Raw genomic sequence first — 9,988 nt, 5'->3', positions numbered from 1 at the left:
GCACAGTAACAGTTGAGACATGCGGCGGAGTAAAAGCTGTGATGAACGGCATAGTAACAGTTCAGACATGCGGCGGAGTAAAAGCTGTGATGAGCGGCATAGTAACAGTTCAGACATGCAGCGGAGTAAAAGCTGTGATGAGCGGCGGAGTACCAGTTGAGACATGCGGCGGAGTAAAAGCTGTGATGAGTGGCACAGTACCAGTTGAGACATGCGGCGGAGTAAAAGCTGTGAGAAGCGGCACAGTAACAGTTAAGACATGCGGCGGAGTAAAAGCTGTGATGAGCGGCACAGTACCAGTTGAGATATGCGGCGGTGTAAAAGCTGTGATGAGTGGCACAGTAACAGTTGAGACATGCGGCGGAGTAAAAGCTGTGAGAAGCGGCACAGTAACAGTTAAGACATGCGGCGGAGTAAAAGCTGTGATGAGCGGCACAGTACCAGTTGAGATATGCGGCGGTGTAAAAGCTGTGATGAGTGGCACAGTAACAGTTGAGACATGCGGCGGAGTAAAAGCTGTGAGAAGCGGCACAGTATCAGTTAAGACATGCCGCACAGTAAAAGCTGTGATGAGCGGCACAGTACCAGTTGAAACATGCGGCGGTGTAAAAGTTGTGATGAGGGGCACAGTAAAAGTTGAGACATGCGGCGGAATAAAGGCTGTGATGAGCGGCACAGTAACAGTTGAAACATGTGACGCAGTAAAAGCTGTCATGATCGGCACAGTAACAGTTGAGACATGTGACGGAGTAAAAGCTGTGATGAGCGGCACAATAACAGTTGAGACATGCGGCGGAATAAAGGCTGTGATGAGCGGCACAGTAACAGTGGAGACATGTGACGGAGTAAAAGCTGTGATGATCGGTACAGTAACAGTTGAGACATGCGACGGAGTAAAAGCTGTGATGACCGGTACAATAACAGTTGATACATACGGCGGAATAAAAGCTGTGATGAACGGCACAGTTACAGTTGATACAAATGGGGGAATAAAGGCTGTGATGAGCGGCACAGTAACGCTTGATAGATGCGGCGGAGTAATAATTCAGAGATGGGGATCAGTAACAGTTGAGATATGCGGCGGTGTAACACATTCAAGAAATTAACGAGATACTCGCAAAATTAAAGTTCGCTATGAATTAATGAAATATTGTTTCTTAAATTAAATTTTACAGTGACTGTAATAAAATACTTATCTAATTAGTTTACATGTTTATTAAACAATTATTCTGTTGAAAACTTCTTATTCTTCAATTCGAGGTCCACTTAGAATTACACAGATGGCGGACTTCGTCTTGGACACTTGACACGTTCTTCAATATATGAATAAATTTACAGCAATTATCAATATTATAAAACAGTTTCAATCTCAGATCATGAGTGCTTTATATGCATGCTTTAAATTCTGTAAACATTAATTAGTCCAAAGCCAATATCAGGATGAGTCCCTGCAATTTCCGCAAATGTCTTGTGAGCTGCCAGATTTTAATTAAAATTGCGCTTAAACATCAATGTTTTCTGTCTGTTAAAGTAGTATCATTCATTCTCAGTAACGGGTTTCTGATATTACATAATCCTTGCGGAACTTGCAGCGACAAAGATTTACAGAGAATGACATTTTGATTAGGGAAATCAAATTGGAAGAACATATATATTCAAAAGCTGTTTTTCTGTGTATGACTTGGGTTACACCTAAGAGACCAAACTCATGAATATCTCTTATGAACGAACCCAGCCTGTAGAACTCACCGAGATTCTCCATTGTGAGTATTATTTGTACTTCCTGCTATAATTTCAAACGTAACGGACACCAGACACTCCTTGGATACCCTGAGAATAGTTTAATTCTGCCTACAGTACTGAGGATTGTCAATATTGGCACCGAAAGTATTCAAGTGTCTGCAGCAACGGGACATAACGATAGAAAAGTGCAGTATGCAATGGGATGCAATTGACAGAAAATATTTGTTGAACATTTTTTATGTTACATAGTAACCAAAGATCTAATTTTTTCGAATGGGTGTACAAGTACGTTTTGGTCAATCTATTTCTTTTTTCACGAAGGTGAAATGTTTTACACTTTTCCCAACAATCCATTTTCTTATGTAGCGAATTATTCATATTCCTTTTTAGAGTTTATTTTCCATTAAAATTTAACAGTCTTATTTCAAATAAATCTTTACAACCGAATAATAAGATATTTTTTCTTTGTTGCATTACATACAAAACAAATATAATGACTCTCGGGAGGAAATTAATCGCGGAATAAATATAGGAAATGCCTGTTATTATTCGGTTGAGAATCTTTTGTCATCCAGTCTGCTGTCAAAAAATTAGAATGTTAGAATTTATAAAACACTTATATTTCTGGTTGTTCTGTTTGGTTGGGAAACATTGAGAGAGAAACAGAGATTAAGGGTGTTTGAGAATAAGGTTCTTAGGAAAATATTTGGTGCTAAGAGGGATGAAGTAACAGGAGAATGGAGAAAGTTACACATCGCAGAACTGCACGCATTGTTTTCTTCGCCTGACATAATTAGGAACATTAAATCCAGACGTTTGAGATCAGCAGGGCATGTACCACGTATGGGAGAATCCAGAAATGCATATAGAGTGTCAGTTGGGAGACCGGAGAGAAGAAGACCTTTGTGGAGGCCGAGACGTAGATGAAAGGGTAATATTAAAATGGATTTGAGGGAGGTAGGATTTGATGACAGAGACTGGATTAATCTTGCACAGGATAGGGACCGACGGCGGGCTTATGTGAGGGCGGCAATGAACCACCGGGTTCCATAAAAGCCACATGTATGTAAGTATGCATTACATATAAAATATCATATATTTATTTAAATTATATTTGTTACATTTTCTTTAGTTCTAATACTATTTTATTTGCCGAACAATGTGCTCACTCTAATCTGTTATAGAGTATACAAAACCTACCGTTATTACTATTTACTAGGAAAAAAGTTCGTACCGGCACCGGGAATCGATCCCAGGATCTCTCAGCTGAGAGCTCTTTCCGACTGAGCTATGCCGGGACACGATCCACGGCGCCGGCCGAACCCCTCTCGTAATGCTTTTACAGCCTTACTACCTGCATTAGAGACGATACTATTCATACAGGGTGTTCATTTCAATGTGTGTCATGACCTCACTGTTGTGAGTCAGCAATTTGAAGCGAGTTTCAGATTTTGTCAGAGAAGTTGCCTATTAATCAAGGCGTTCAATCTGAACTTTAGAACGAGTACAGTATAACTTGAACGTCGTAGCAAGAGATTGCGGTCTGTACGGTCTGTGTGCTACCATAACCTCTTTCGAACCGTGTTTTGCGCGGCAAGTCGTACGCAGGGTATTTATCATCGGTTGCGTACGGCAACTTTCCACAATACAAATCAAATGCTCCGTGTCCATGTTGACCGTCGAGGTTAATGTCAACAAATAGGCTACGTAAGTAATAGTCTGCCCATATCCCGACAGTAAGAAAAAAACTCACCTCAGTAAGTATTTAAAAACCGTTCACATTCCTGCCACTACTGGCGTTACCGTACGTATCGGTAAGTACTCTTCAGAATGAACGCCGTACTTGCTAGGCAACTTCTCTGGCACATAGGTAATACGCCTCTCCGTAAATGTAGGAAGATTGAATTCTCTAGGCTCATCGACTAGCCACATGACGGCATACAGCGAGCCATGACACACTTTGAATTGAACACGCAGTATATGCAGGAGCGAATATATAAATGACTAGGTGGCCATATTCAACATCAGTTTGTGACAACTGCTAACAGTTAATACATCACATATTCATTTTGTATGAGGTCTCGCCCACCTCATTGAATACTACACGGCTACTATGAAGTAGCCAATATGTACTATTACTATTTAATATGAGAAAAATTCGTACCGGAAGTCGAACCCAGGACCTCTCATCTCTGCGCGCTGAGCGCTCTTTCCAACTGAGCTATGCCGGGACACGAACCACGGCTCCGGCCGAACCCCTCTCGTAATGCTTTTACGGCCTTACTAACTGCATTTGAGACGATACAAATCATATATGCAGGAGCGCATATTTAAATGACTGCTTAGTTGGAAAGAGCGCTCAGCGCGCAGAGCTGAGGGGTCCTGGGTACGATTCCCGGTGCCGGTACGAATTTTTCTCGTATTAAATAGTAATAATACATATTGGCTACTTCATAGTAGCCGTGTAGTAATCAATGAGGTGGGCGAGACCTCATACAAAATGAATATGTGATGTAAAACCTAACGTGTTACAGCCTCAGTCTTTCGAAACTAAGAAAACTGAAAAGACAATTACTTTAATGAAACCTATACACAGCAATTCACAGGGTAGGAGAAGAGACAACAGAAGAGGTGAAACAGGGACAGCAGTACGAAAGGATGCCCTTTATCACGTACACTGTTCTACATCTACATGGAGGGTTTAGTGAAGAATTGTTTTCAGAACATGGGAGGAGTGATAGTGGGAGGAAGAAGAATGATGTGTATCAGATTTGCTGATGATATGGCGTTGTTAGCAGAAGAGAAGATGGTACTAAGGGATATGCTACTAGAGCTAAATGATGGCTGTCGGCAGTATGGAAAATTTTATGTTACGGTTTATTTAAGGACGCTCGGAACTGCCGAGGTTACATCAGCTCGTCGGTGTGCCGGAATTTTGTCTCGCAGGAGTTCTCTTATATGCCTGTAAATCTACTGACATGATCAGTCGCATTTACGCACAGATTGGGTCGGGATCTATTCCGCAACCTCGAGCACAGAAGGCCAGCGCTATACCAACTGCGCTACAGAGGTCGACGGCGGTATGGAATAAAGATAAATGCCAACAAGACGAAGACCATGGCCATAGGAAGAAAAGTAAAGAAGGTAAACTTGCGGATTCTAAATGAGGCAGTAGAGCAAGTTGACAGCTTCAAATACTTGGGGTGCAGTATAAGCAGTACATTACGTCCTGCCAAGAACTCAAAAGGAGTACAGCAATGGCAAAGGAAGTTTTTAACAGAAAAAAAGAGATCTTCTGCGGAACTCTGGAGAAAGAAATAAGAATGAGGAGTGCTTTGTGTGGATTGTAGCATTGTACACGACAAATACATGGACATTACGACGAAGTGAAGAGAAGCGACTAGAAGCAATTGAAATGTGAGTTTGGAGAAGGATGGAGCATGTCAAATGTACAGTCACAATAAGAAACGAAGCTGTGTAGGAAAGAGTGGATGAAGAACAAATGATGCTGAAACTGTGCAAAAAGAGGAAAAGGAATTGGTTGAGAAGAAACTGCCTTCTGAAGGATGCACTGGAAGGAATGGTGAACGGGAGAAGAGTTCGGGGCAGAAGAAAATACAAGATGGTAAACGACATTAAGATATACCGTGTGGATCAAATGAGGAGACACAGAGGATGGTAGAAAACAGGCAAGACTGGAGAATGCTGGGTTTGCAGTGAAAGACAGACCTGCCCATGTGCAGAACACTTTGAATGAACGAATTATTTTTCTTAATTATTACGTTTAAAGAGATAGACAATTCGTAAAGTGCTCACATTTAAATATAGCTCTACAACAGTGGTCGGCATTACTTGACTCGCGTGTCAATCCCACATTAGGCCAGAAGGGTGGAGGGGTAAGACATGACCTCCGTCCCATTACTAATCACTTGTTCGTTCAATGTTACGCAGTTTGGATATACTCTCCCGCCAATCTTCCCCTTTGCTGTTTATGTGGGCTGTACTTTATATGACGTAATCTTCGCTGACCACTGGTTTACAGTAACCATCGAAATCATAAAATTTCACACACAACGGTTATCTGAACGTATTCAGTTAGGATAAAGTTAATCTTCAGGTTCTATACATGTTTTGACGCTATTTCCGCCTAATTTTCGGTAACAAATACTGTACTTGTAGCCTACAGTACATTCTAATAAAATTGTCTTGTATTTCTAAATTTTAAATAACTAGGCCTGTATGGGGATATTGTTACATGAAAAATATATTTCATAGTCAGGTCCATACTTCACTTTTCATCCAATAAAATTGAACATTTCACAATATTCCATCATTTATTACTCCTTTATTTATCATATAATTAATTATTTTTATTTTATTACTTGGCACAACATAAGCAATAATAAGATTGTGAATTAGACTGATTCATGAATTTATACAAATCAATTGTTTCTCACGAATAAATATTCCATAATTAAGCTATCAGTCATATTTGTCAATTTATTCTGCACGACACAACAAATTCACGGAGGAAATCCTCCGAAATTAAGATCTATAATTTGTTAGTTGTGATGACATTTAAAGTCAATTTACAAAGACAAAACAGTGCTAACTTTCTAACAAAGCAATGCTGATATAAGAACTAGCTATTTTTCACTTTATCACAACTCTCAGTTCGAACTGTAACCAACTAAAAGTAAGTCAAACTACACGGATTTGTGTGTGTCGTGTGTGTAAAGAATGACAAATGTTTCCATATCAATCATTCGTAATAATAAATATCTCACAATGCCGGCTGTTTCTATGGAAACTTCAAGACAAACGTAGCTGATGCATGATGTTCTTGGAAGACAATCAACCAAGATCGCTAATTTCGTATTATAGAAGGTGAGTTACCCGTCATCCCACTCAACTCTCTCCACGGGGCTACATTAGAGTTCCTCACATTATTAAATTCTAGTTACGATCGGGTATCGGTAAAACACCGCGCCATCTTGACTTAGACCACGCGGCCTACTCCGGTCCAACATTCTTCACCTTCCTAAACTACTTTTAGGCTGATACTTCCAGTACTGCTTTCGAAAGGCTATGACTGTCCAGTCTCTATCCTTTACTTTTATATTTGAAGGATCTACGCAAAACACTTGCCAATTCACTAATCTTAAATTTTACAGGGTAGCTTTTCCAATTCATTGCGGGCTGAAGCAGGAAGATGCATTGTCACCTCTACTTTTTAACTTTACTCTAGAATATGCCATTAGGAAAGTTCAGGATAAAATAGAGGGTTTGGAATTGAACGGGTTACATCAGCTTCTTGTCTATGCGGATGACGTGAATATGTTACGAGAAAATCCACAAACGATTACGGAAAAAACGGAAATTCTACTTGAAGCAAGTAAAGCGATAGGTTAGGAAGTAAATCCCGAAAAGACTAAGTATATGATTATGTCTCGTGACCAGAATATTGTACGGAATGGAAATATAAAAATTTGAGATTTATCCTTCGAAGCGGTGGAAAAATTCAAATATCTTGGAGAAACAGTAACAAATATAAATGACATTCAGGAGAAATTTAAACGCAGAATAAATATGGGAAATGCCTGTTATTATTCGGTTGAGAAGCTCTTGTCATCTGATCTGCTGTCAAAAAATCTGAAAGTTAGAATTTATAAAACAGTTATATTACCGCCTGTTCTATATGGTTGTGAAGTTTGGACTCTCACTTTGAGAGAGGAACAGAGATTAAGGGTATTTGAGAATAAGGTTCTTAGGAAAATATTTGGGGCTAAGAGGGATGAAGTTACAGGAGAATGGAGAAAGTTACACAACGTAGAGCTGCACGCATTGTATTCTTCAACTGACACAATTAGGAACATTAAATGCAGACGCTTGAGATGGGCATGGCATGTAGCACGTATGGGTGAATCCAGAAATGCATATAGAGTGTTAGTTGGGAGGCCGGAGGGAAAAATACCTTTGGGGAGGACGAGACGTAGATGGGAAGAAAATATTAAAATGGATTTGAGGGAGGTGGGATATGATGGTAGAGACTGGATTAATCTTGTTCATAATAGTTGTACTTGGGGATGTATTTCAGACCCGGCTGCCCCAGGCAGCGTCAAGGTATATTTTTCGAGGAGAGTTGTCGCCAGGACACATTTTTTTTTTTTTTTTGCCAAAAGTTGTTTTATTCACATTTAAACATTTTCACAGTGAAATGTACTCCGCAGACCCAGCAACCTAGATTTGATTCCATACATTTTCGACTCACATTACGTAAGTATTCCTGCGTAAATGATAGTCTGAAATTAATAAATATTTAGCAAATCAATATAAAATAAAATAATAAATATATACATAAATATCGCAAAAATTACAATGAATACTCTAAGAATAGATTCGAATTTGTCTATACAGTAATAAAAATGTAAAGAAACCTGCACTAAAAAAGATTAAGAAAAAAAGATGGTGGCGGTGACGACATAAACAACCACCGATACTACCGAAATTCCAGAACCAGGGCACATTTTGCTTAGAAATACATCACTAGCTCTGCTATACCCCAGGCGGGCGCAGTGGTGACTCGACGGTCGTCCAATATCAAGACGACAAACGTTTACAAATTAAAAAATGCCGCAATGGTGGCAAGAAATTGATAAAAATATAAAAGCCTTCCGAATATATTTATACAGTTACGATATTTTCGTGCTATACTCAATCACGTGTTCACATCTCGGCATTCGAATTCTAACCTATACAAGTATTTCTTCTCAATCAACGCATGACCATTACCTCCCTAATGGAAGAAACACAACTATTCTTGATACACCTATATTACAGTACAGAATGAAAGATCGGTTAAATAAACAGCTGTCCTAATATAATTCGAGAGTTATTTTAAGCCCGTAAAACTTACAGCCCATATAATAGTACATTATGCAACGAGCCTATAATGATAGTAATTAAGAAACGAGTATGGATGTTTCTGAAACTAGCGCAATCGAGTTTCATAATTTTCATACGAGCTTCTTAATTACCGTTATAGCCGAGTTTCAAACGACTTATGCTCGACCATATTTCTAACTTAAAATTATTCATATGTATACATTTTATTTGCATCTGACTACATCGGAAATTACTTTGTTCTAGGTCGTGAATTCTGAGATGTGCGCAGACGCGAAAGAATTGTTTTTTTTTTTCCAAGGAACAATAAAGTCATTGACCTTGATGTAATCCCGTTAAACTTTATATAACCTTGATTATTGAATTCGACATTGAAAAACGAGATGACAATTTGAATTTATTTGAATATTATCTACAATTAACACTAATTATTATAGTAACAGAACATAACATTCTGCGACAGTATTGGATTTCCAGCCTTCGTGACTTTTCGCTAATTCTCTTTCGATTGCATATCCGAGAATAATCGATACTTGCGGTTTTATAACGGTACAAAGCTGACTTTACATTGGCTGAACACCTGTAAGCTCAGTAGTCATTGGCTGAACACCTGTACTTTAATGAGTAGGTGTACTTTAATGACATGCATTAAAGGACTGCTACCAGGTGTATAATTAATACATTTCGGCATGGTCGAGCATTAAGTAACATGTTAACTACAAACTGTAGAACTTTGAGGTGTCATTATTTCTAGTGGCTAATTTCACTATTCCTGGTAGGTCTAATTTCTTTGTTCGAACTTATGCAAAAGCAGAGAGACAGATGTCGAAACAGCAACAACAGAGATCTTGTATTTCGAGTCACCATCGAACATATGTTCCAATTCGAGTCAGTAGAGACAGATATTTCAATTCAAATCACCAACGATAAAGTTGTTTCAATTAAGTTCAAATGTACAATGACACAAGTTTCAATTCGAGATAGTGACGACACATGTTTCAATATTCTATTCCTTCTATTCCAGTCAGCGGTGAAAAATGTGCAACAAACAGCGGTTCTCCAATTGCAAGAGATAGCGGTGTCACATTTGCCAGAGGCTGCAGTGTCAGAGTTGGCAGAGGCAGCTATGTCGGTGTTCCCGCAGGCAGTGTCATCGGTGTCATCAGAAGCAGCTCTTTCGGTATTTCCAGCTGCAGCTGTTTCGGTATTTCTAGCTGCAGCTGTCCGGTATTTCTAGCTGCAGCTGTCCGGTATTTCTACCTGCAGCTGTCCGGTATTTCTAGCTGCAGCTGTCCGGTATTTCTAGCTGCAGCAGTCCGGTATTTCTACCTGCAGCTGTCCG

This window comes from Periplaneta americana, chromosome 7, assembly GCF_040183065.1.
Source record: "Periplaneta americana isolate PAMFEO1 chromosome 7, P.americana_PAMFEO1_priV1, whole genome shotgun sequence".
Taxonomy (NCBI): Eukaryota; Metazoa; Arthropoda; class Insecta; order Blattodea; family Blattidae; genus Periplaneta; species Periplaneta americana.
Note: the sequence above shows the minus strand (reverse complement) of the source record.